This window comes from Frieseomelitta varia, unplaced genomic scaffold (genome assembly GCF_011392965.1).
Source record: "Frieseomelitta varia isolate USP_RPSP 00005682 unplaced genomic scaffold, Fvar_1.2 scaffold_304, whole genome shotgun sequence".
Classification (NCBI taxonomy): domain Eukaryota; kingdom Metazoa; phylum Arthropoda; class Insecta; order Hymenoptera; family Apidae; genus Frieseomelitta; species Frieseomelitta varia.
This window is the reverse complement of record NW_025110040.1, coordinates 175,990-184,766: the sequence shown is the minus strand read 5'-3', so window position 1 is coordinate 184,766 and position 8,777 is coordinate 175,990.

Below are 8,777 nucleotides of genomic sequence, written 5' to 3'. Positions count from 1 at the left end.
TTTTTCATTTTTTATTTTTAATAAAAACGAGTTCAAAGTTTTTAGATTTATCGAAGAATCATTTGATAATGAATATTCTCTGTTGCTAAAATATGGCAGAGTTCCGTATTCGAAATTGTTGAGTCTTAAAATCATTTTTAATCTCAACAATGATATAATTGGTTATGGTAATGCAAAGAATATAAATAAGCAGAATATAATGATGTAAAACGTTGATACAATTTGTCAAATGTTTTTGATCGAAATCGAAAGTACGGTGAAAGTAATACCTCGTCTATAGTAAAGTGATTCATAGCAGAATGATATTGCTTACGAGTATATAAATTTATTAATAGAATATCAAATGATATTAAGGAAGATAAACGACGTTGATAAATCGTCTCTTGAATCTGGCTAATGCACACGATCGAAATAGAATTCTCTGAAACTGTTTCCAATCGAAATATTAGTTAAGAGACTTTGAAATTATTAAAATAACTTTCAGCGCGGCGACATTGACTTTCCTTCGGAGTTTTAATCTGTTGACCGTAGAAAATTGTAAAGTCGTGTTATTTTAATGCTGCAGAGGAACTGAATTTAATGTTTACGCGTGAATCTCGTTAAAACGATCAGATGAGAAAATTTTACTTAATTTTTATAATTTCGAAGATTCAGTCAGCCAAAAATTTAATTGAATTTAATGAGGTGTAAATTGTAAAGTTATTTCATTAATATTTTTACATATTTATTTGGAAAGTTATTGCAAGCTTATTTATTTAAGCACGACAAAAAGAAATAAGCTGAAATAATAAGAGAGGAGGGCAAGCTGGATTATAAAGCTTAACGGAGATAAGAACAGCCATCCTGAAATGTGTCGGTTGTTTCAAAGAATTTTTTACTTGTAATGTCACTCACAAAATGTTGTGAGTTGGTCATAAATTCATTCCCAATGCATCATCTGGAATTGTGTTATGTTTTAGGCAGGCTTGGGCATTATTCAAATAATATCTTTTATTTTTAGTCTGGCGACTATGTGTCAATTATTTATTTGAATATGAAAACGAGATTATTTCTTTATGTGGCTGTCAAGTGAAACATGAAATAAGGACAAAATAACAAGAAACAACAAATTGTGTCAAAACAAATGAAGTATTTATAGTTTTCCATTTACAGCCTCGATATTTGACAATTTTCTTCCCAACAAACGACTTTGTTATTTTTCTAACATTACCACGAATAAATCACTCTGAACTCTGACACTTTTCAAATAGCTACACGATACAAGGAAACAATTAACAGACAAGCAACTCGTCGAGAACCGAGAACCAAAGAAAAATCCCCAAATGTTATTACAGTATTTACAAAATTAATCACTTCTGTCATCTGTGAAATAAAACAACGTCGGCCCAGGTTGGCGAAATTGGTCCAGGAAGCGTGCAAAATCCCGATCGAAACAGCGATATATGCAAATGAGGCATCGTCGTCTAGAAAGGAGGCTAGCGAGGCGAGGGTAGATCAGGTCGCTGGCTCGCGAAGAGACCGTGAACAAAGACCGGTTCTCGTATGAAGGTCACTGGTTCAATGGCGCCCATATACACGCCGGGGCGTTCGTTCTCTCGAAGGCCGTTTCACTTTCGTCGAACGCGACCAAAAACCGTTTCTTCTTTGGGCCGCGTGCACGCCGCGGCTGGCCCCTTTCTCTTTCTCGTTTCTCCGACGTGTTGCCTCGATTCGCTCCGTTGCTCGGCCGATCCACTTGCACTTTCGACCACCAGGTTCAAGGCCAGCACGGCCGCCAGTCGAGAATTCGTTTCTCTTCTGTTTCCAGACAACTTCGTCACCGAGGAAACGCGAACTTTATTCGGATATGGGTCACACCGGCTGATGGATTAACTGGTTCCAGATTGATTTGCTTTTGTGCGCGAGGTAGGGTGATTCGGGTGAATTTCAATTTGATTGTTTGACGATTGATTAGATAGTTTATAATCGACTACGTTCGGTACTTTTGTATGTGAAAAAGTGTGGTCTGAATGATGGTTTATAATCAAAAAGTAGTTTATAATCGACTACGTTCGGTACTTTTGTATGTGAAAAAGTGTGATCTGAATGATAAGGAGATTGAAGTACAATGAGTAGTGAGAGTTATTTGATAGTTGAGGAAACTGTGCGATCATTCCACTGATTACAAGAGGATACTTTAATACTCTTCATAATTAAAAAAAAAAAAAGAAAATGAAAACAAATCTTTAAAAATAATTCAAGAAATAATTCTTCACTCGTTAATAAACTGCAGATGTCCATGCACTTGAACGAAATTTACATATACAGAAATATGTAAAATATATTACACGAAAAGTATGCAGATGTATGATTAAATGATATAATTGTTCGTTGTTTAAGTTGGATCTATTCATCAATTCAACCACTACCAATGAGACAAGAAATTGTTCGTCCAACAATTATTCACAAGAAATTCAATTTCTTAATATAAAAAGAAGCACGAACGAGAAGCGACAAGAACAACTTGAAAGAAGACCGGTCGTATCAGGAGGATCCTCCTTCGGTTGTTGAAGTCTCGCGATTTCACCTCGGATTTGGCGTAGCTAGAAGGTGATAGCTGAAGGAAAGTTACGGGCCAGTGTACCTCGCGACGGGCGAAACAGTTTCGCTTTCTTAAACGACTCTCTCACGCTCGCTCTCGACGGTGAACCGGGCCTCGCACCGAGTTTTCAGGACCCCCGTTGATCGCGATCCGGTTTTTAAAACTCTCGCCATGGTGTGTCTTGCTTTCGTTGGGCGATCGCCATTCCGCGGTCGCCCAACGGAGAACGAAAGTGGAGAACGGTCCAGATCAGGCCAACACGCCGGGTCGTCGAACCGGTATGGAATTCCCTCGCGTGACGCCATCGCGCGCTGAATTCGAACTCATTTTCTCTTTCTTTGCCGATCCGGTGAAAGCATTCAGCGTGCTTTCGATCAACCGCGAGCGATCGTGTTTCCACGGGAATGAGAGGCTGCCTCGATACTCTATGTAGTATGTTTGGATTGCTGTGTGAATTGTAAATTTCTTTTTTTTTTTGGGAGGGGGGAGGGGGGATTTTTGGAAGAATAAAGATGTGAATTCTATGAGAATTCTTCTTAAGGCGAATATAGATGACACGTATTTGTTGCAGAAGAATTTGTCGTATGAATCTTTCTGATGTTAGAGAAATAAGAATGTCTTGCATGTTGATGGAAATGACGTTTATAGATTATAGAAGATATCCAGATTTTATTAAAATGACACGAACAAAGATTAACTTAATCAAAATGAAAGTAAGTAGTCAAACACCTAAAGATTCAGATTCAGATCAAACTGATGTACACAAAAGCAATTAGGAAATTTGAGAAACTGAGGTATTGAACTTTCCTCGATGAGTAAAGGTATTGAACCAAAAAATCCTGAAATTAAGAAGGCAAATATTAGACAAAGATTTGTTCACCTGCTAAATCTTATAGTTCGAGTATCTTGTGCATATTTTCTATATTTTACAAATTTTTCCATTTCTTAGCCCGCAAAGATGCAAACGTTTGCAGTCTGTACGTGATAATAAATCTAAAAATTTAGCAAACTTTGAAGAACTGACGACGTACATGTATTTAGGTTAGGTTAGGTTCCTCGAAGGGAGCGCAGCCGGAGGATGACCTATATAGGGAGGTCTGGGTTAGCTCTTCAAGGCATTCTGACCGAGTGAATCTAGTATGCGCGATATCGGGTAGCCGAACACAATATCGGCAACAAGACCACGAACAAGGAAGGCTTTCTCCGTTGACCTTGGGGCCCGGCTAAAGCCCCGGAGCTACGTGAACTTGAACCAGTCCTGTGTTCTTTCCTCATGTCCATCGATGTCCATTGGTCGTTTATTTCTTTCAAAGCCGATGCTTTCCAGGGCAATTACGCAACCGTGCGCCTCCTTCTAACGAGAAATCGATCAAGGATTGTCGATTGTGTAATCCGAACTCGACTCCAGGGATGTTAGATCTGAACTTCCTGGGACAGAGCAGGGTTTTCATGCTTGCGTGAACCAATTGTCCAAAGGTCGATCTTTTCACAGGACTTTCGCAAAAACGATATTTTCACAGGACTCCGCAACTGGCGGAGACTCGCGAACTGATTGAAACAACGTAATATAGAAAGTGTAGCTTGAATGCAGTGAAAGTCTGGTCTCAGCCACACGTTGCACAAACTGATCTCTGACTGCATAGAAAATGATTAGATTGCAATTACAAACGATCTCAGTGAAATTGCGGTCTTTGAAGCATATTGGAATGGATGAATGGAATTAATTTGATTTTAAAATCTATATACGCTGTTGGTCGTAAGAGCTCGTTGCACTTATTCGAAAATTCTAACAATTTTCAGCGTTTTAGTATTTTGTATCATAAGGGAGATATCGTGGCTGCAAAAGATATTTGTATATATATATATATATGTATTTTAAGAACTGTCAAATCGAAAATATTGGAAAGAATTTTTAAAAGAATTGATATCTTATTTTGAAGAAGGCTAGAGTCGACGAAGAGTTATTAAAATAGCTAGACGTCGAAAAGAGGAAGTGTATCGGCTGAAAGTGAACAGGCACGCAGAGGTATTCTCTAAATAGACAGAACATGAGGACCTCCTTCGAGCGTAAACCGACCTTGCTGTCTCTTTGTCCCAGACATTTTTAATTATAGAATTATTTTTGTTCCCGTTCTCTTTTTTCCTCCTTTTTTCCGTTCTCGGCTCATTGCGTGTCAATTTTTCAAAATTTTATGAATTTGAAAAGATGCAGAAAAGGTACAAAATATACAGAATCAATGTAAAATACTTCAAATCTCTACTCAAGTTCTATCTCTTTATTCGACTTGATGGAAATACAAATTTATAGAAAGTTTTTTAAACATTACTAGTTTATTCTTTGCCAAATGAATTAATCACTCATGCTTAAAAGATATTACGTTTCATCGTAAAAAAGAAGAAATCGCTCCTTTTTATTTATACATGATTATTCCACATATAAACCGTATATTCGCCTACGTGTTTATCTCCGAATTTTCCTCGGCAGCCTTTTCCATCTATTTCACTTTCGTCGAATCAACTCTCCCCTTTTCTTTATCATTATCTATTATTTCCTTCGCTCCTCTCCTCTACTCTTTTCTTCCCTCTTTCGAAATATCTCCACGTCATCTCTATCTCGTCAAGCCGAGCTCTTTCTCTCTCGCTGCTAGCTTGCCCCATTCGTTGCTCCTTCTCTATTCTAACTCATGCGTGCTATAACGCGTCTTGTCCCTAACCTAATCCAACGAGAGTCGTGCTGAGCCACACCACGGACTACAGCCAGTAGTCGCGCACTACATTCAGACCGGTTTGATGATTCAGGTTCATCTAGATCTAAACAACTACGACCTCAGCCACGTAATACATTGATCGCGAAACTCGCGGCCAGCCTCCACACGTGGATTACCCTCTGTGAGAATAGTCATGCGAATGGGGCGCATTATGCGCACTCTGCAAGAACAGAATCCTCTGGAAGAATGTCGACTCGTATATATATATACAACACACGCTGCTCGACGTCATAAATATGTAGATTCAAGCAGCGTTATTTTGCGGAATACAATTTTGTGAAATAAAATTTTGTAATGAACGTTATTTTTTGCGTAATATAATGGAGAGGGATATTCTTTGGATATATCTTTTCTTTTTGTTCGTGGAGTTGACGGAGAGGAGAGAGAGAAGAAAAGAGATTGCAACATAACTCAAGATAAAGAACCCTCGTTTGTCTGGACGATTATGTGCACCGACTGGGTGAAGGCAAACATTTTTTAGAGGTTGAAAATGTATTTGACTTTCAAAAGCTTTTCAAGAAACTTGTAGATCATCGATTCAAATGAATTTACTTACTGAACGATTCTTTTGAAAAAACGAAATAACGATTCGTTCGTTTAGATATCGCAAAACTCGACCCGTTCCGTTGCATTATAAGTCAATAACGTTGGTAATCCACTCTTGCTATCGAAAATTGAACTGACCGATATTCAGAAACTTATCTTACCGTTACTGTAACTTCTTCTTATCAGGGCAGATGGACTTATCGCGAAATCGACGACTGAGAAAATTTACGCACGACGACAAGTATGCAGTCTGTGAATAAATTATTAGCACTGTTATTCGGGTTATTTTTTATAATTTTAGAGACATTTTTTATCCACACAAAAGAATTTATTACTCTATTTACAATTAGATATATTTGAATAAGGTTAACGGTTAAAGGTTCGCCGTTTTTTCCATGTTGACAAGAAGATCTAACATCTGCCACTTCTATCGACGCGATCACTTACTGTTTTCATTCGTGTGTTTGGCATCGATCATCCTATCGATGTTTAATTTCACCTGTTTCGGAGGAATTACGTTACATAGTAGATTCGCCGTTAGTTTTAGGGAAAATATAATATAATGCGAGAAAGATTAGTGCGACGCAATGTGATATTCAAATACAAGTAAGTGTGACAGTCAGTGCGACAATTTTTTGCAATTATATAGTTTACCCATTACGATCTCTAATCTCCTATCGAATTCGTTCCATTCGTTCGTTTCATCTCACTATACTTCACGCACTTGGTGGTTATTCGTCTGAAAATTCACGCGTCTCGAACCGGATCCATATTACTTCGTCCATCGAGTCACAACAAGCACGTTTTTCGAAAATAAATTTAAAATAGTGAACGTGAAAATTGAAAAGATCGAAATTGAAAAAATAATTTCTTCACTTCTCCACAAGAAATTGAGAAATAATTGTAAACTCCAACTAATTTGCAAAATTAACAGTTTCCTGTCGTAACATTCTATTCATTAAAGAAATAAGAACGAAATTCCTTTCCTCTTTAAGTATACCGTGACGAACAAAAGAATTAAGATTACAAAGCGGACAAACGAATACAATTAATCGTTGGAGCTATTCTCCCCGACGTATTTAGCTACGAGAAAAATTCGTCGTGAACCGTGTAAGGAGTGCCGAGGACAAAGGCTATAACCCGTATATCCCTTCGTCGTATGTTATTCTATTAAACCCGAAAATTCAGTGTTCTAGGACATTCAGGGGCAATGGTACGCATTGCGGGGACGAGTGTTAGCCTGAAATTCTCGACAAGGGAGACCTTGACCTTCGCTAGACGACCTACAACGCCCGCTTCGTTCTATCGTCTAGGGGGATCCTTGGACGAAATTCAGAAGGGTTTAATGTCTACGCTATTATACTTATTATAATCCATTCTTCCGCGTCTCGATACGACCCAGGGAGGGGACCTCTCGACAAACCAGATGAACGTGCTTCAAAATCTGTTTGTACAATCTCAAATAGAACGTACAGATAATAACGTGTACCAGCATGCAAGTTTTACAAATTTCTCGATAATAACGAAGATAAGCTTTAGAATGTCAAATTATTCAATTTCAATTGTTGAACATTAATTCTCTCGTTTCTTTTGATAAAATGTCCTCGTAATTTTAATCTTTTTACAATTCGATTTTTTACTTCCGTAACAATAACACTTTGTTTGTTCTGTAAAAATTATCTCAACAATGCACGGAATTGAACGAGAAATACCAGAATATATACCATTTCACACAAACTTTCAAGAACAATTCTCCTTTCAAAAACAATTCTCCAGCGATCTAAAATTAAAGCTACTATGAAACTTTTGTACGGTGTTTTTTCAAAACGGAATCATCTCGGTTTAACGGAATTACGGATGCAAAAGCCGAAATAAAAGAATCGTATCTCGATGCGCGAGGGTACCCCTGTGAAAACAATCGAGAGAAAGAGCCACGTTGATCCGGGAGTACTCACGGCTAGGTACGCCATTGCACCGAGATAGATGGATGGTTAGAGCGAGTGCGTCGAAGCGGGATGCGGGGGCTGATCGATAAAAGCGGCAGTCGGGTTCACGAGCCTCATTCAAGGACAAGGCCATGTGATAGCGGCCGCGCAACCGCGGTCGCGCACTCAGCCACCCCTGCCTATCGGCTGGTCGTTTATGTCAGGCTTGTCGCTACACTGTGCAAAGCCCTGCTCATATTCTGTATAAACGATGCTAGAAATTAACGTCGGATTATGCAAAATCTTCCTTTAAGATCGCGCAGGGTAGCTACTTGCTGCTATCGTTATTTGATATTATTTGTAAACATAATGAATACAGTACTACGGGCGCTAAAAGCTTTTGCAAATTAAAAAGAGTATTCTATGTAAAATTTGTTTGAAAAACCGTTTTTTTTTCTTTTTTCTTAATTTTTTTTGATACTTCTGTGATTGACAAAAGAAAGACAAAAGAATAATTGTAAAATTAATCGTCAACATCAGAAGCGTTGCAATTTCCTAATTATGTTAGATATATCTCGAAACAATTTGCCTCAATTTATTTCTCTCAATTTATGTGAGATCTTGTATAAAATATTTAGAAACATTTGTACTCGACAATGCGAACTATACGGTACTACAGCAGACAAGCGTGTCCCAACATCGCGAGCAATCGTCTCTCTCGATTGCGTAGTACGCACCAGCCACGCACACGCGCCTAGGTCAACCGTGAGTGCTGCGATTGGCTCTGTCTGCCTCTTTGCAACCCCTGCTACCCCATTAACGCAAGTCCGTTTGCACTTATAGTCGACACGCGTCGAATACGTTCTTATATAGTATATACATATACAAAAAATTGTCTTTGTACTTGTGTTGTTATCGTAATTGCGGGCATATTTGACGGATTGTTTACTCGGGTTA